The 15,187-nt window shown below is 53.6% G+C and overlaps 1 protein-coding gene and 1 long non-coding RNA gene across 17 annotated transcripts in view; one reads left to right on the top strand and one right to left on the bottom strand.

Moving 5' to 3' along the window:
- CAMTA1 (calmodulin binding transcription activator 1) overlaps nucleotides 1–15,187 on the top strand; it is an 899,438-nt gene that overhangs the window by 175,007 nt on the left and 709,244 nt on the right. The gene's annotated exons all lie outside the window — the stretch shown is intronic.
- LOC309663733 overlaps nucleotides 11,259–15,187 on the bottom strand; it is a 104,995-nt gene continuing 101,066 nt past the window's right edge. The window contains exon 2 of the long non-coding RNA XR_014265431.1: nucleotides 11,259–11,545. This is a non-coding gene — a long non-coding RNA (uncharacterized lncRNA). The remainder of the gene's footprint in view (nucleotides 11,546–15,187) is intronic.

The following is a 15,187-nucleotide window of genomic DNA, read 5'->3' as shown; positions in this document are numbered from 1 at the left end:
TGGGAGGCCCCAGCCCGGTGCGTGGTGCCCGGGGCGGGTTAGCCCGCAGCTGCGGCTCAAGTCCAGGTTGGGTGGGAGTGGGAGACGCTCCAGTTCTAAGTATCCTCATAACCATGACTCTTCTGTTTACCCTCTTACACCACAGCGCTGTCCTGCACGTTCCAATATTTCATTATCCAAAGTGGATCTCCCAAATCACCTCCCAAACCCACAAATTGTACACAATTATTTTGTCAGAGCTTGAGATCTGAGTTTTGCTTTGCAGAATAGAAATAGTGTTTCTGTTCATGGCGTGTTCACTCTGTGCCAGGCTTGTCTCTGCTGCCTAGCAGCCCAAGAGGTGGGGACTCTACCAGTGAGACCATGCGAGATTCAGAGAGGTTAAGTCACTTGCCCAAGGCCACACAGGAGACAGGCCCTGAGCTCGGAGCAGACTGGTTCCAAGACCAAGGATCATGAGCCCCTTTGAAAACCCAGTGGGGCCCCCGGGGCAGCTGGGAGTTGGAACAGCACCAGCCAGCGCGTGTTTCTGAGCAGATGGGGCTGCCTGCAACTCTGCCACCTCCCGGGATGCCCCCCTTCCTCTCCTCGCCCAGGGCAGGGTGGCTTCTTGGCTGGGGTGGGTGGGGCAGGAAGCAGGGTGGGCTGAGCCCTGCCAGCCTCCAGTCTGGGCTCCAGCGCCCCTCTCAGGATCACCCCGACCTTCCTCAGTGTGCGCCTGCTTCCAGGTCGCTGTTTGGACTCCTCTTCACGTCCCAGTCTTCTCCTCTGTTAGAAAGGCTTCGCGTTTATTGATTGTTGTCTCCGGACCTTCCATTGTTCTCTGCAGCTCCTGCAATCTGAAGATGAGCCTTCCAGCCTCGTTAGCCACTGTATTCTGAAGAGCGTCCGAGCTTTCCCTAATCAGCTCCAAACAGTCATGGCCGGTGGCTTCGACTGAGCTGGGCCGGGGAACGGGGGCTGCAGTGCCGGGGGCTGCCTGGAGGCCGCTGGCGGGCCCAAGGGATGGATGACACAGGTGCCTGCCGGGCGCCACCCCTGCTGCCTGTCTCACCTTCTCCCCCACCACCTCTGCTCCTCCCCTCTGCCCAGGGCTCAAAGGCACTTGTCCCTCAACATGACAGGGGCTGCTGAGCTTCACAGTCAGGTGCCGGGTTGGGGAGGAGGCTGCCGCTTGTTGGGAGCCCGAAGCCCGAAGCCCGGGTCCGTAGATGGCACAGGGGATGGAGCCAGGGCTTTGGGGTCAGTTAGATCTGGCGGGAAGAGGCCTGCCTTATCCCTCTATACGTGGGTGGAGGGAGGGTAAAAGCGCGCTGGCGCTGGTGCTGCCGTGCGTCGTGGCGCTCAGGATTACGTTGTCACCGTGGTGGTGGAGTGGGACCACGTCTGTGCCCCTCGCCCCTCGCTCTGCGTCTGGTTTGTGGTTCACGGAGCCCGGTTGCGCTCTGGCGGGGGCTGCCCGTTTTGCGGCCTGTGGGGCGGGAGTGGTTGGGATTGGGTGGGGCGTGGCTAGGATTGGGTGGGGAGCGGCTGCCAGGACTGTGGGATCTGACCTCCATCCTGCCCCTTGGCGAGTGGGAGAAGACTCAAAACACTCGGAGAGATTTCCTCCGCTGGGCCTTTCTGTGCAAATAAATAATCCTTCAGGCAGAGCTGGGAGGGAAGTGCACGCATCAGAGGAAGTGAGGTTTCAGGGCTGCTTCCATGGTGCCCTCAGCTCCTCTGCAGCAGTATCTTCCAGCATTTTCTGCTTGAGAAGTTGCTGCAACCGGGCCTCATTTTGGAGCCAGAGCGCATCTTTTTTCACTGGACAGATACATCTTGGGTGTCTACTCTGTTCCAGGCACGCTGCTTGGGGCACCCCACTTCCCGGGTCCAGAACCACCTGGGTCCTGCCGACTTCCGGCCCCGGCAGCCCTATCGGTGCCCCAGCTCCTAGTAGGAATTTGGGAGGCAGACAGTACTCTGCCCCTCACCGCGGCCAGGTTGGGTACTCAGGTGCGCACCACGTGCTTGAAGTTCACGGCCAGCCCGAGGGGCTGCCGGGCTGTGTGGGCTTCTGGAGAGCTCTGCGGGGTCCCAGGTGTCATCCCTCCCTCTGCCCTGTTTGATCAATGATTTGTTAGCACTCTCTTGGCCGGTCTGCCTCACTCTCTTGTTTACCATTCGCTGTTAACAACAGTAATTACAGTATAGTTGTGAGATGAAAACACGACTAAATTATGACACTGCTTGTGTCTCTTAAAACTGACTCAGAAGGCAACAGCTGCACAATTAGGCTATAAATTCTCTTAAATGAACTTGTCGGTGGCAACGGTACCTGCGTGGCGGCGTTGTGCGGGAGGTAACTAGGTTTAATGGGCTCGGAGAGGGAGCACCAGGATGGCCTCGTAAAGAAGGAAACTTTGTTCTTTGCCATAAACCACTTGTTCTCTTATAAAAACAAAGGGCTCAGTGTTGGCGCATTAACTCCCTCTGTCTGTTAGGGACCGCGGTGGCGGAGCATCGTTTGACAAGCGGACACCAGGCGTCCTCTCCTCCCTTGAGGTGTGGCCTTCTCTGAGCCTCATGTGGATGCAGTGCCAGCAAGAGGCCTGGGTGGGATTTAGTGAGTAGCGGGCGGCAAGCGTGGCCTCTCTGGGGGCCCCGGTGAGCTTCTGCAGGCCTCCAGATGGGCTACCAAGGCCTGCCACTCTGAGCTTAACAACCCATTAAAGATGAAATCCCTGAGGCAGGGCACCTCCCTGGCACCTGCCGGGGATGTGGGTCTGGGAGCTGTAAAACCGTGAGGTTCAATGGGGGATGATGGAGGCTTTCCTCCAGTTTGTTATTCGAAAGCAAACGTTGTATAGCGCAAAACGAAGAAGGATGAAGGCTGGCAGGCTGTTAAGGACTTTTGTCCCCGCCCTACCCTGACTTCGGTTGGCACCTGACTCAGTGACAGTCTCATGGGAGGCTCTGCTGTCTGTCTCCACACGGCTCTCAGAAGTGCATTCACTTCCTGTTGCTGCCGTGACAAATTACCCTGGACTTTGTGGCTTAAAACAGCACAAATTTATTATCTTATGTCTCCAAAGTCAGAAGTCTGACATAGATCTCACCGGGCTAAAATCAAGGAGTGGACAGGGCCGCTTCTAGGGACCGCCTGCATCCCTTGGCTCCATCTTCAAGGCCAGCAGTGGCGGAGTCCTCCTGTCATGCCTCTCTGACCCTTTCTCCGGCCTTCTTCTTCGCTTCCATTCTTAAGGATTCATGTGATTACATTGTACCCGGGATAACCTTCCCATCTCAGGATCAGCTGATTAGCAGCCTTAATTGCACCTGCAATCTGAATTCCCTTTTGCCCTGTAACATGACATACACACAGGTGCTGAGGGTGATGACGTGCACATCTTTAGGGCGGTGGTGTTCTCCTGACCAGAGTCAGGGGAGAGCAGGACCGTGGGCCAGTTTGACCTCTGTGCCCTCTGAGCTCACACGGGCAAGGCTGGGACTTGAGGAAGGTAGAACTGAGCTGGTCTTACTTGAAATCAGAAGAAAGTGCAGCTGCATCAGTTGCATGGCCTGTCCAGGCAGGGGGCTGTCTACGCTGCAGATGTGACTTGCGTTTTCCAGGAACTCCTGCTCAGAGACAGAGTGTGAACTCGTGTGAACAAAACCCAGAAGCAGATGTACCCCCACAGTGTCATGGACTGTGCCAGAATCTTCCTGGATTAAAATCACAAGTGGGGAGGGTCAGTGACAACCTTTTCCTCTTGGAGAAGGTGTAAATCAGGAAGCTGGCTTTAAAAGATTGTTCCGTGTTAACAGTTTTCAAAATAAATGAACACACAGCAAACCCCAGATGTGCCGCAGACCCACTGGTGCGAGTCATGGCCGTGGGCTTGATAGCTCACCGTTCGGGGACCACGAAGCTTTTCACCCACAGCCGTGGACCAACAGGCCGCCTCCACTGCCTCCCAACCCAGCCTGGCTAGGAGGCTGCTGGGCCTTCCTCTCAGACAGTTTTCGTGATGATTTGCAGGCATCTCCCTGGACCTGTCCGCACAATGGATTTTTGGAGCGTGTCCTCAGCGACCTCTAGCTCCAGGCCTATTACTGAAGTCCGTCACCCAGAAAATCTGTTGACGGAACTGTTCTCTCTGAACTGCAAGCAAACTGGGAAATTTGAATGGGATGCAATAAGCTGCAATAAAACAGAGCCTCCGAGAAGTGCAGGAGACGCATCTCCTCCCAGCCCCCCGTCTGCCACGCTGCCGCAGCTTCCCGAGCTGTCATCCTTGAGGGTGGCCACATACAGTATTTATTTTTTTTAATTAAGCTGCGTTGCTGTGTGACCCACCCTCCACAGGTGCCTTACAAAGCCCAGCCTTATACGTTGCTGAGAGTTTTTTATTTTTTTTGAAGCGGATAGTAAAATTAAGCAGTTATTAGTATTCACGAAAAATGCTCATGGCAGGCTTCGTACACGTAATGAGAAGCCACCTGCAGTTCAAAGCAGTACTTGATAATGCTGTAATTAGATGTGAGATGCAGAAAAGCTCATTAAAATTAAATAACATATTTGTCACTGTTTTAAGAGGTACAGATTGCCTAGAACCATGCTGGTCTCTTGACCTTGAGTATTTTGGCGGAGCCCTTGCTGCCAACAATTGGAAAATAACATCAGTAGTTCTGCAGAGAGTCCTGAAAACATGTCCATCCTCGGTTCAGTTTGAGTTGAAAAAAAATGATATAGGTATCCAGGGGAAATCACAGGTTTGTACACAGTGTGATCTGGGAGAAAAGGGGAACCAGAGTCCTCTCCGAACAGGCAGTTCAAGTAACACCAAGGGAAGATGGGCATGTGTATGTGGGGACACTGTGACGGGGTCCGCAGGAAGTGGCGATGGTGGCATCGGGCACCACTGCTCACCCCTCTGGCCCCGACCTGGATGGAGCCGCTTGCTCAGAGCAGGCCCAGGACTACTGAGAATCAGACCATCAGCAATGCAAGTGCTGGTGAGATGTGTCCCAGACTTCCAGAAGGTCACGGTCTCGTTGGGCAGACAAGGCACAGAAAAGTCAGGCGCCAGGGAAGCGTGTATTGTTCATAAAAATAGCTAATGTTTACTGAGTGTGTCTTGCATACCAGGTGCGAAGCGTGTGGCATGCGTTCTCTAGTCCCTCGCCACGGTCTAGGGGGGTGGCCCCGGCTGTCCCGTCTTCCTTGGGGAGGTTAAGGCACTTGCTTGAAGTCACATAGTCAGCGTGTAGCTGAGCCAGGATTCAGATCCAGGTCGGACTCCTGCAGCCCCCCTGCACTGGATCACAAAGTATCTGGGTTGCCATGGCCACAGCAGAGACCTTGGGTGGGAGGAAATACCCAGGAACCTATCAGAACTCCCCGAGGGCCCGCTGTTGGACTGAAACTGTTCTAGAAACTTCATGTCTCTGAATCATTTCATCCCCATAGCAACCCTGTTACTCCATTTTACAGATGTGGAAACTGAGGCATGAGGAGTCAAATAACCAGCCCAAAGTCACCAAGCAGCTGGCTACAGAGCTGGGATTAAGCTCTGCCCTTGACAAAGATTCTGTTATCGCTTCTCTCTTGAAATCCGTAAAGCATTCTACAAAGGAAGGATATAATTTAGGTGCAATCGTGATTATTTTTATTCTTGGAGGAAGAAGATGCAAGTTGCATTCAAGGGGCAGAGTCCCGGGGAGCTTTCCTGGAACAGAGAGCTCTTAGCTGGAGGTGAGTGGATGGCCAGGTGGTTGGAAAAGGTGTCAACAGAGGCCTGGCTGGGCCTCCAGGGAGAGCCAGGCCTCAGCAGTCCTCAGGGCAGTGAGCCCAGCCGGCCTGTGGCCCGCTGCCCCTCCCCCTGGGGGCTGGATTGATTTTCCAGGATGACTCTCTGGGCACTGGGTCCAGATTTAGTTCAGTGGAGAGCTCGTCTTTCAAAGTCCTGCTCAAATGTCACCTCCTCTGCAAAGACTCCCCCCACCCCCAAAGCAAAATTAATCACCCCTCCTCTTGGCTCCCACAGCTCTGGTGATACCTCCAGAATAGTCTTATCACATCGGACTCGGATTTATGTGTTTACAAGTCTCTCTCCAGCTCACAGGGACTTCTCAAGCGCAGGTCCCCTGCCACTCTGCCTTTGTGTCCTCATGCCTGGGGCAGTGCTGTGTATGCATTGGGTACTAAATAAATGATGAGGGCACAAATGACGGACCGAGAAGAGGTTGAATTTGATTTAATTCAATAGACACTTATGTGCAGGTCTTGTCCTGAGCCCTTTACATGGATGAACTTATTAGTCTTCGTGACAACACTGTGAGATCAGTTCTCTTATGATCTCCGTTTTACAGGTGAGGAAACTGAGGCCCCGAGAGGTTACGTACCTTCTCCGTATCATACAGCTAGTAAGTGGTGGAGCTGGGATTAAACCCCAGGCAGTCTGGGGTGGACACATCTGCTTAAAGCGATCTTGCAGATAAGCCCGTTCTGATTGTGAGTAGTGATTCTTACTAGGGGAATCTCTGGAATTAATTCTTATTTCATTTATAAAAACTATCTGAATTTAGGAAGGTTTGGGCTGTGATGCAATTAAGGTTCCTTTGTTGTAAGCCACAGAAATCAGCTCTAGCTAAATTAAGTGAAAGTGGATTCTATTGTGAGGATCTGGCTAGTTTGCAGAGTGGACGCGCTGGATGGAGGAGGTTTGGGAAGGCCAGCAGACCTCTAGCAGGAGCCGAGGACGGACTTGCTGGGATGCACTTGCTCCTGTTCTGTCCTCATGTCACCACTCCCCCACCCCCGTGTAGATTCCTTGGCCCCGTGGCCCGTCACCATTGTGTTTGTGCGGTGAAGCGGGGAAGACCCACACTGTTCAGAGCGCTGTTCAGACTGTGACCATGGATGGGTGCTTCTTTGTCCTCCCCCACTGTTCACCCCCCTTCACACCCACACCCTGGTCACAGGGCCGAGGGGCACGAGGGCGCAAGCTTCACAGTCATATTTCCTTGAGACATAGTTGTGGAGTTGGGTGTGGGCAGGGTGATTCTCCCTGAAAGGAATATTCACCGGCAGCGGCCTTTCTTAGGTTTTTCACATTTCGAGGGGATTGACTGAATCGACCCAAGCCCATTCATTGCTGTCCTCCGAAGGACAGGAATACCACAGGGCCAGCCCAGCTTGGGGGTTTGGCAACGGGGGCAAACCCAGGCTAGATGGAGTCTCTCTCTCACCGGGTTGGCACCAGCCTCTGAAACGGGAAGGTGGGACCAGGCTGTCCCAGGGGCCCTGGGCAGACTGAGTGGACCTTCTCAGAGGTTGTTGCCCTGGTCCAGGACGGGGTGGGGGGCGCCATTTCCAGGGGTGGTAGAGGGGCTGCTGTGCATCGCTCCGCGGTAGCCAGTCCAGGGCCTTCCGGGATGGGAATCATCTTGCCCCGTTTTTTTTTTTTTTAAATTTATTTATTTATTTTTGGCTGTGTTGGGTCTTCGTTTCTGTGCGAGGGCTTTCTCTAGTTGCGGCGAGTGGGGGCCACTCTTCATCGCGGTGCGCGGGCCTCTCACTATCGCGGCCTCTCTTGTTGGGAGCACAGGCTCCAGACGCGCAGGTCAGTAGTTGTGGCTCACGGGTTTAGTTGCTCCGTGGCATGTGGGATCTTCCCAGATCAGGGCTCGAACCCGTGTCCCCTGCATTGGCAGGCAGATTCTTAACCACTGCGCCACCAGGGAAGCCCTTGCCCCGTTTTGTCAAACCCAAGTCCCCAGCCTCTGCTGTTCCTCCCCACTGTCCCACTACCGTGTGTCCCCCCGCCCTGCCCAGGGCGCGGGCTGTTATCTCCCGGTGTCCGCCGTACCAGAGCATCAGCACCTACTGGTCTGATGGCCTTCACGCCTCTCCGAGGCGCCTTTATTTATTCATTACACAGATAGGCAAGGAGCGTCTGCTCTGTGTTGGGCACAGAGCGCAGTGGGAAGGGGGCAGACAGGGTCTCTGCTCAGAGACAGGCAGGTAGCCCTGGCTGAGGTGCCCGCCCCTCCTCTGATCCCGCCTCGCTTCCGTCAAGGTCAGCTCGCCCTTGCTGGCAGGTGGGCCTCGGTGTGAGCGCCCTGGGTCCCAGGTCAAGGAGTGGGTGGACAGGGCGCCCCGCTCCTCCCTGCCTGTCTGGTCCCGCCCCTCTCCTCCCCCTTTGCCCCTTTGTCCCTGTCAGGCCCCTCCCCTTTGACTCCGTCCTTCAGGCCCTTTTCGCCCCTCCCCTCCCGCTCTCGCCCCTCCTCTCTCTTCCTGAATGGTCCTGCCTCTCTGGTCCCGCCCCCGGCCCCGCCTTTCCAAATCCGGCCCCTCCCCTCTATCTGCCCCCGCCCCTCCCTCCCTGGCCCCTCCCTCCCTGGCCCCTCTCCTCTCTCTGGCCCCGCCCCCTCCTGCCCCCCTCCCTCCGCCGCCCGCCTGAGCCGGCGTGATTTATAAGGCCGTCTGGGCGGTGACCTATAAACCCTGTTCTTCAGAGGGTGCCTGCTCTTGGATTAAATGCCTCTGAGAAGAGCCTCTGCCTCAGAAGTGTCATGTAGAATGTTTCCGCGGACGGAGAACATGACCTTTAAAACCCCAAGTAAAGGAATCAAAGCTACCAGGAGGAGAAGAATGGGGCAGGCGGAGCCTGACCTGGGCTTCACCAGCCCGCGGGCTTTACGACCCCTCCCCCAACCCGCTCAGGGCTGGGGGCTTGCGGTTCCCGCAGGCGTGGAGGGGCTGGGGGCGCTGGGGGCGCCCTTCGGGGGCGAGAGGTAGCGATCTGCACCCTGATGCCCGCTCCTGCGCGTGGTCACCAATCCTGGGCGAAAAGCGAGGGGGTGGGACATGTTCCTCACCAAGTCCGGACCCCGATGGCTTTAGTGGGGAAAGAGGGTCCCCTGGGGGATGGTGGGGGCTCCTCATGAAGGCTGGGGCGTCCTGCTTCATCCTGATGTTACCCGAACTTAGCCTGAGACGGGCCCGGTGCCTGGGTGGCGGCCCAGTGTTCTGGGAGCCTGGGGTGGGGTGCAGCATTTGGGGGGCTCTGGGTGTCCCTTCTGCAGTGCCTTGGGGACTGGCAAAGAGCCTGGGAGAACCACTGTACCTCAGTCCCGCACGTCATCTGAGAACGCGGGTCTTTCTTGCTTGGGTGGAAAACATGCTGGTGGTGCCTGCTTCCCTCCAGTGTAGGAGAGCAGTGGCCGCTCTGTGGTCCACGTGGGCGCTTTACACTAAGGGCTGCATTTTCTCTCTCTCCTGCTCCCAGAGGCAATGGTCACGCATAGAAAGGTGACTGACTCACTCATTCCTGTCTACACTTTTGTAAGAAACCTTTGCAGACATCGTTTTGCTTTGGTCCCTGTGCAGTGCGTAGACGGGTGGCTGGATTCTCTTCTCCACCGGACCTCTTGGTGGAAGCAGTTAGTGTGTCTTGCTCATGGGATGCCACCAGGAATTCTCTGGAAGGAGGACCAAGAGGTTTCTCTGCAAAGATGAATCAGTCGTGGGCCTGTGGACCTTTGTGGCTGAAAGCAGGGGACTGTCTTCCATCATGTCATCTTCTGGAAGGGCTCACGGAGGGGAGGCTGGGTCAGCCACGGAAAGAGCTGTCTCGTGTTGGGGGGTTTGAGGCCCTCCTCCAAGGATCTCAGAGAGGCAGGTGGAGATTTAGTTGTGTTCAGAGAGGAAGGGTCTCGTCTTGGAGAGCTGCCCCATCCTCTCTTACCTGGGTGCGTAGTGCCAGGAGGGAAGAGAGACAGGTTTCTCCACCAAGGCACAGAGAGGCAGGGCCCAGCAGGGAGTTGGATGGATGGACGGATGTTGCTTTGGGAAAAGCAGTGTGATATGTGAGTGTGTGCACGTGTGCACATGTGCATGCTTGCATGTGTGTGTTTTCATGCCCGTGTGTGCTTCTCTGCGTGTGATGTGTGCATGTATGTGCTGTGTGTGCATGAATGCGTGTACATGGCAGGGCCAGGTCTCACTGGGGGAACAGAACATTCTGTTGTTATAAATAAGGCTGACTTTTATATTCCCAGTTGACCAGGGAGGGCAATGAGCAGACCAAAAGTAATGCATTTCAGCCGCCCGTGGGGAAAGGTAAATGTGGTTTTTAAGCCCCTCTGGCTCAGAGGGGGCTGGGCAGTGGTGGCAGCTGAAGCCAGGCACACTCCAGATGGAGGGAGGGGACAGGTCGGCGATTGCGAGCCCCGATTTCTCTAAAGGAAAAAAAAATGACGTGCCGCCTGTTAGCTAATCAACGGTAAGGAGAAAGTCCTGACAACAAGTAAAGAAAACTTAGCTGGCAATAAAGTAAGGGACTTTTTATGGTGGTTTTTATGGGAACATTTTCACGTTGGGAGTTATTAGAGTTGGTGCCAGTTGTGACAAAAGCCGCATTTGCATACCTCCTATGATGGAGGCTGGATGGAGCCTGAATGCGGCATTAACTGCCTATCGGAGACCCTTTCAGAAGCCGAACAGGAGGACGTTTATTGCAAGCTCGCTGCCGCGTTTCTGGCATTGGTTACTGCTCGATGCGTCCTGTGGAATGTAGATCTTCAGTCTTGGGATCTTTCTGGCACTGTCGCAGCGGCTTCCTGTGTCAAGAGCAAGCTGGGGCTTTTGGAGTGGGGGCAGGGGGTGGGGAATGGGCAGCCATGGACAGGGGAAGGGGCGTTAAGCTTTGCCCAGGCTCCAGTCGGCAGACCTGCGGGACACGGCCATGCTAAGAATCAGGCCCCATGCAGGAGAAACAGGAATTTCTTCCAAGTGCTTCTTTTTTTTTTTTTTTTAAATTGAGATAGAATCCGTATAGCAAACAATTCACCCATTTAAAGTGTACAATTCAGTGACTTTTAGTATATTCCCAGAATTGTGTTAACTATCACCACAATCAATTGTAGAAGATTTTCATCACCCCCCACAGAAACCCCTTACCATCACCCCCAGCGCCCTAATCCCTTCCAGCCCTCAATGACCACTAATTTCTGTCTCTACGGATTTGCTTACTCCGGACCCTACATATCTATGGAATCATACAATCTGTGACCTTTGTATCTGGTTTCTTTCACTTAGCATTGTATTTTCAAGGTTCACCCACATGGTAGCTTGTGTCAGCGCTTCTTTCCTTTTGGTGTCTGAGTAATATTCCATTGTATGGATGAGACCACATTTTATTTATGTTTTCATCAGTTGATTTCCCTCGTTTTTAAAACCTATTTCCTTTTTCATTTTTTTTAAAAAAATTTATTTATTTTATTTATTTATGGCTGTGTTGGGTCCCCGTTTCTGCGCGGGGGCCTTCTCCAGCTGCGGCAAGCGGGGGCCACTCCTCATTGCGGTGCGCGGGCCTCTCACCATCGCGGCCTCTCTTGTTGCAGAGCACAGGCTCCAGACGCGCAGGCTCAGCAATTGTGGCTCACGGGCCCAGTTGCTCTGTGGCATGTGGGATCTTCCCAGACCAGGGCTCGAACCCACGTCCCCCGCACTGGCAGGCAGACTCCCAACCACTGCGCCACCAGGGAAGCCCTCCTTTTTCATTTTAAAAGATACTTGTGGAAAAATCGTGGTTGAACTCACTGGAACAAACCTGAGTTTTCCCCTTGGAAAGTAGAGCTCTGGAAGGAGGAAGAAGCAGAGAATGTGGGGAGGGGCTGGGGGATGGGCCTCAGAATGACATTTCCTCTTGAAAAGATGGAGCTGCTTCTTTGCTATGGGACCTGGCCAAGGGGCTCACTCAGTGAGAGGTCCGCTGCCTCTGACCCCATAATTGATGTTGGAGTCCTGGTGGGGCTTTGCTGCTGGTCATTCAGAGAGCTTTCTATATCGAAGGGGACCCTCAGAGCCTATGTTCAAGGATTCCCTGGGGGATGTCAGCATGGAGAGGGCCCTTGCGTTGGGGGCCTCATGTCCCTGCCTTGGCCCCCTCCTCCCCACAGCTCTAGCCATGCCGTGCACGTGGGGCGTCCCGCACTTGGAAGGTCTGGGCTGAGTCTGAGGAGGGGCAGCAAGTGTGCATTTCATAGAGCGTCTGTCTTCTGCTGACGTCAGAGGGTGGTCACGGGGGAGGCACAGGGGGCTTCTGCCTGGCGCAGATTTAGGGAGGGTCTTAGGGCAGCGTGTGAAGTCAGATTGTCCCATTTTTTTCCCCTCCAGGAAAATCAGTAGGATCCCTGGGTGACTCAGCTTTTAGTCTTAATTATGCTGCTATGTAAATATTTCTGAGGTCTCTTGGTTTTCTCGGTTGGCATTATATCACCGTTAATAACTAGAGGGCACATTATAAATATGCAAACTAATAATAATGCATTAAACTCCAGGAACATTGGCACATTGCCAAACTGAACCTGAAGCATTCAGCAGCTTGTTCCCTTTGCTGCCGAGACCACCCCCATGCCCTGAGTCATGGAACCCCTGAATTCCCTTGGCTCACCCTGCCCTAGATGGCACCCTCAGGAGCAGCCGGCTGCCCCCTTCCTTTGCCCAGGGAACTGTTCCTAATGAGGCTCTGGCTGTGTTCTCCAGATCTCTGCTGAGGACAGCGGGCCGTGCTGTGGCCTGGCCTGCCCCCGGCTTCTGTCTGTGCTGGGACAAGACCAGAAATCAAGGCTGATGGGATTGGCCTTGCCCTTCTCCTCATCCTTGGTTCGGTTGGAAAGGTCACAGCCTCCAGGGTCCACCTTACCTGAGTTCCTGTCCCAGCTCTCCACCTGTGAACCTGACCTTGGGAAGTCATGTCAGCTTGTTTGTCTGAAACCGATGAACTTGATAAATATTTACTGTGTCCCTCCTGTGTGCCAGGCGCTGTGCTGGGCTGTCTCGGAGCTGACAGTCCTCTGGGGGAGGTAGACAAGCAACAGGCAATGATGAAGAATGTGATCAATGTGTGCATTGGACGTGTGGCAGGGGTTCCTGGAGCACTTGTTCAGGGCATAGAATCCAGTCCTGGTGGGTCAGGGAAGAGTCCCGCAGGAAGTGCTGAGGATGAACTGGAGACACCCTGGCAGAAGGAGGTGGATGAGTAGAGGGTGGAGGTGGTGGTTGGGTTACAGGGAAGAGCATGCTGGGCGGAGGGAACAGAATGTGCGTGGCTTGGAGATGACAGTGCAGGGTGTGAGTGTGGCTGCAGCACGGAGTGAGGGGAGGAGACGTGTGGTGAGGTGGGCTGCAAGGGTCTGTCTCCAACGGTTGGGGGACATTTAAGGAGTTTGGGTTTTATCCTAAATGAGAGAGGAGCCACTGAGGAAGGCACCCGTCTTGCCTTAGAAAGCTCCTGGCTGCATCTTGGTGAGTAGACCAAAGGGGCAAGGCTGGCAGCTGACATACACTGTTGGGGGGTGGGGTGGGGTCTGGGGGGAGGGTCCTTGCTTGGCCTCCGTGAGCATTTGCAGCATGGGCTAAACCGGCTGCCTCATCCACTGCCAGGTGCACTGTCACATCAGCCCGAGCTGGGCTAAATCAGGCAACTTACGAACAGGATACAGGTTACAGGCCTGAACTTGGAGTCTGGGCAGGAAGGAGGTGGTGTTTGTGATCTGTGGCGGCGGCAGTGGGATGCACGTGACCTGAACGGAGCTGGGCTGGGGTGGGGGGGGCGCCGCAGAAGTGAGGCGGCCGGGGAGGGGGGCTGCCCGCCCGGCAGGCAGAGTCCTGGACCCAGTTGCTGTGACGTTTCTTACCCCGTGACCTGGTCGGGCTCCCCCTCAAAACTGTGCAGAGGCTCAATGACATGCTGGATGTAAGTGGTACCCACGGGAGATGAACTTTTGGATGCAAACCGTGGTCAGATGGGCTTATTCGAGCTCTGTGCACATTTCCTGCCTCGGTGTCCTCATCCATAACATGGGGACCTACCTTCTGGGTTTCTGGGAGGGCTAAATACAATGGGAAAGTGTGCGATCTTGGTCTTTCTGTGCTTACCAGACAAAGGTTGAATAGGTGTTTATTGCCCTTAAAAGCTAGTGTAGACCCACAGTTTAGGCTTTGCCCATCTTCCTCTGCATTAGATGTGGACCAGTTAGATCTAGTTCAAACTTTTATCTTGAAATCATTAGAAAATTACAGGGAGTTGCCACGATGGTACGGAGAGACCCATGTACCCTTCACCCAGCCCCTCCCCCCAGGGCCACCTCTCACCGAACTGTAGTACCATGTCACAAGCTGGAAACAGGCATTGACACAGTGTGCGTGTAAGTGTCTAGTCACTTCATGTCATGTGTGTAGATTTGTGTAACCTCCACCACAATTAAGATCCAGAACTGGTCCATCACCACGAGCTTTCCCGCTACCCTTCATAGTCAACCTGTCTTCCCCTCCCCCTGTCTCTAACCCCAGTCAACCACTAGTTTGTTCTCCATCTCTGTAAAATCATTTTAAATTATGAATTTATTTGTTTTTATTAATTAAATAATATACAGTGGTGATCTTCCAGAAATGTTAGGAATGTGAAAAGAAAATATTTCCATTGCTTTGCCACACACACAGCCACCATTGCCATTTTTTAAAAAGTTTATATCATCTATTATTATAATATTTTCTCTTTTTAAATTGAGGTATAGTTGATTTACAACATTGTGTTAGTTTCAGGTATATAGCAAAGTAATTCAGTTTTATATATATATATATATATATATATATATATATATACACACACACATATATTCTTTTTCAGATTATTTTCCATTATAGGTTATTACAAGATATTGAATATAATTCCCTGTGCTATACAGTATGTCCTTATTGTCTATCTGTTTCATTTTATTTTTGATTTTATTTTTTTGGCTGCACCACGCAGCTTGTGGGATCTTAGTTCCCTGACCAAGGATTGAACCCGTGCCCTTGGCAGTGAAAGCATGGAATCCTAACCACTGGACCGCCAGGGAATTCCCTTGTCTATCTATTTTATATTATTTGTTTATTTTTAAAATTTATTTATTTGTTTATTTTTGGCTGCGTTGGGTCAGCTGCGGCACACGAGATCTTTTGTTGTGGCACATGGGCTTCTCTCTAGTTGTGGTGCATGGGCTCCAGAGTGTGTGGGCTCTGTAGTTGCGGTGCATGTGGGCTTAGTTGCCCTGCGGCATGTGAGATCTTATTTCCCCGACCAGGAATCGAACCCACGTCCCCTGCATTGCAAGGCAGATTCTTAACCACTGGACCACCAGGGAAGTCCCT

The sequence above is a fragment of the Balaenoptera physalus genome (assembly GCF_965194825.1).
Source record: "Balaenoptera physalus genome assembly, chromosome: 1".
Classification (NCBI taxonomy): Eukaryota; Metazoa; Chordata; class Mammalia; order Artiodactyla; family Balaenopteridae; genus Balaenoptera; species Balaenoptera physalus.
Note: the sequence above shows the minus strand (reverse complement) of the source record. Positions and strands in the feature narration are given on the sequence as shown.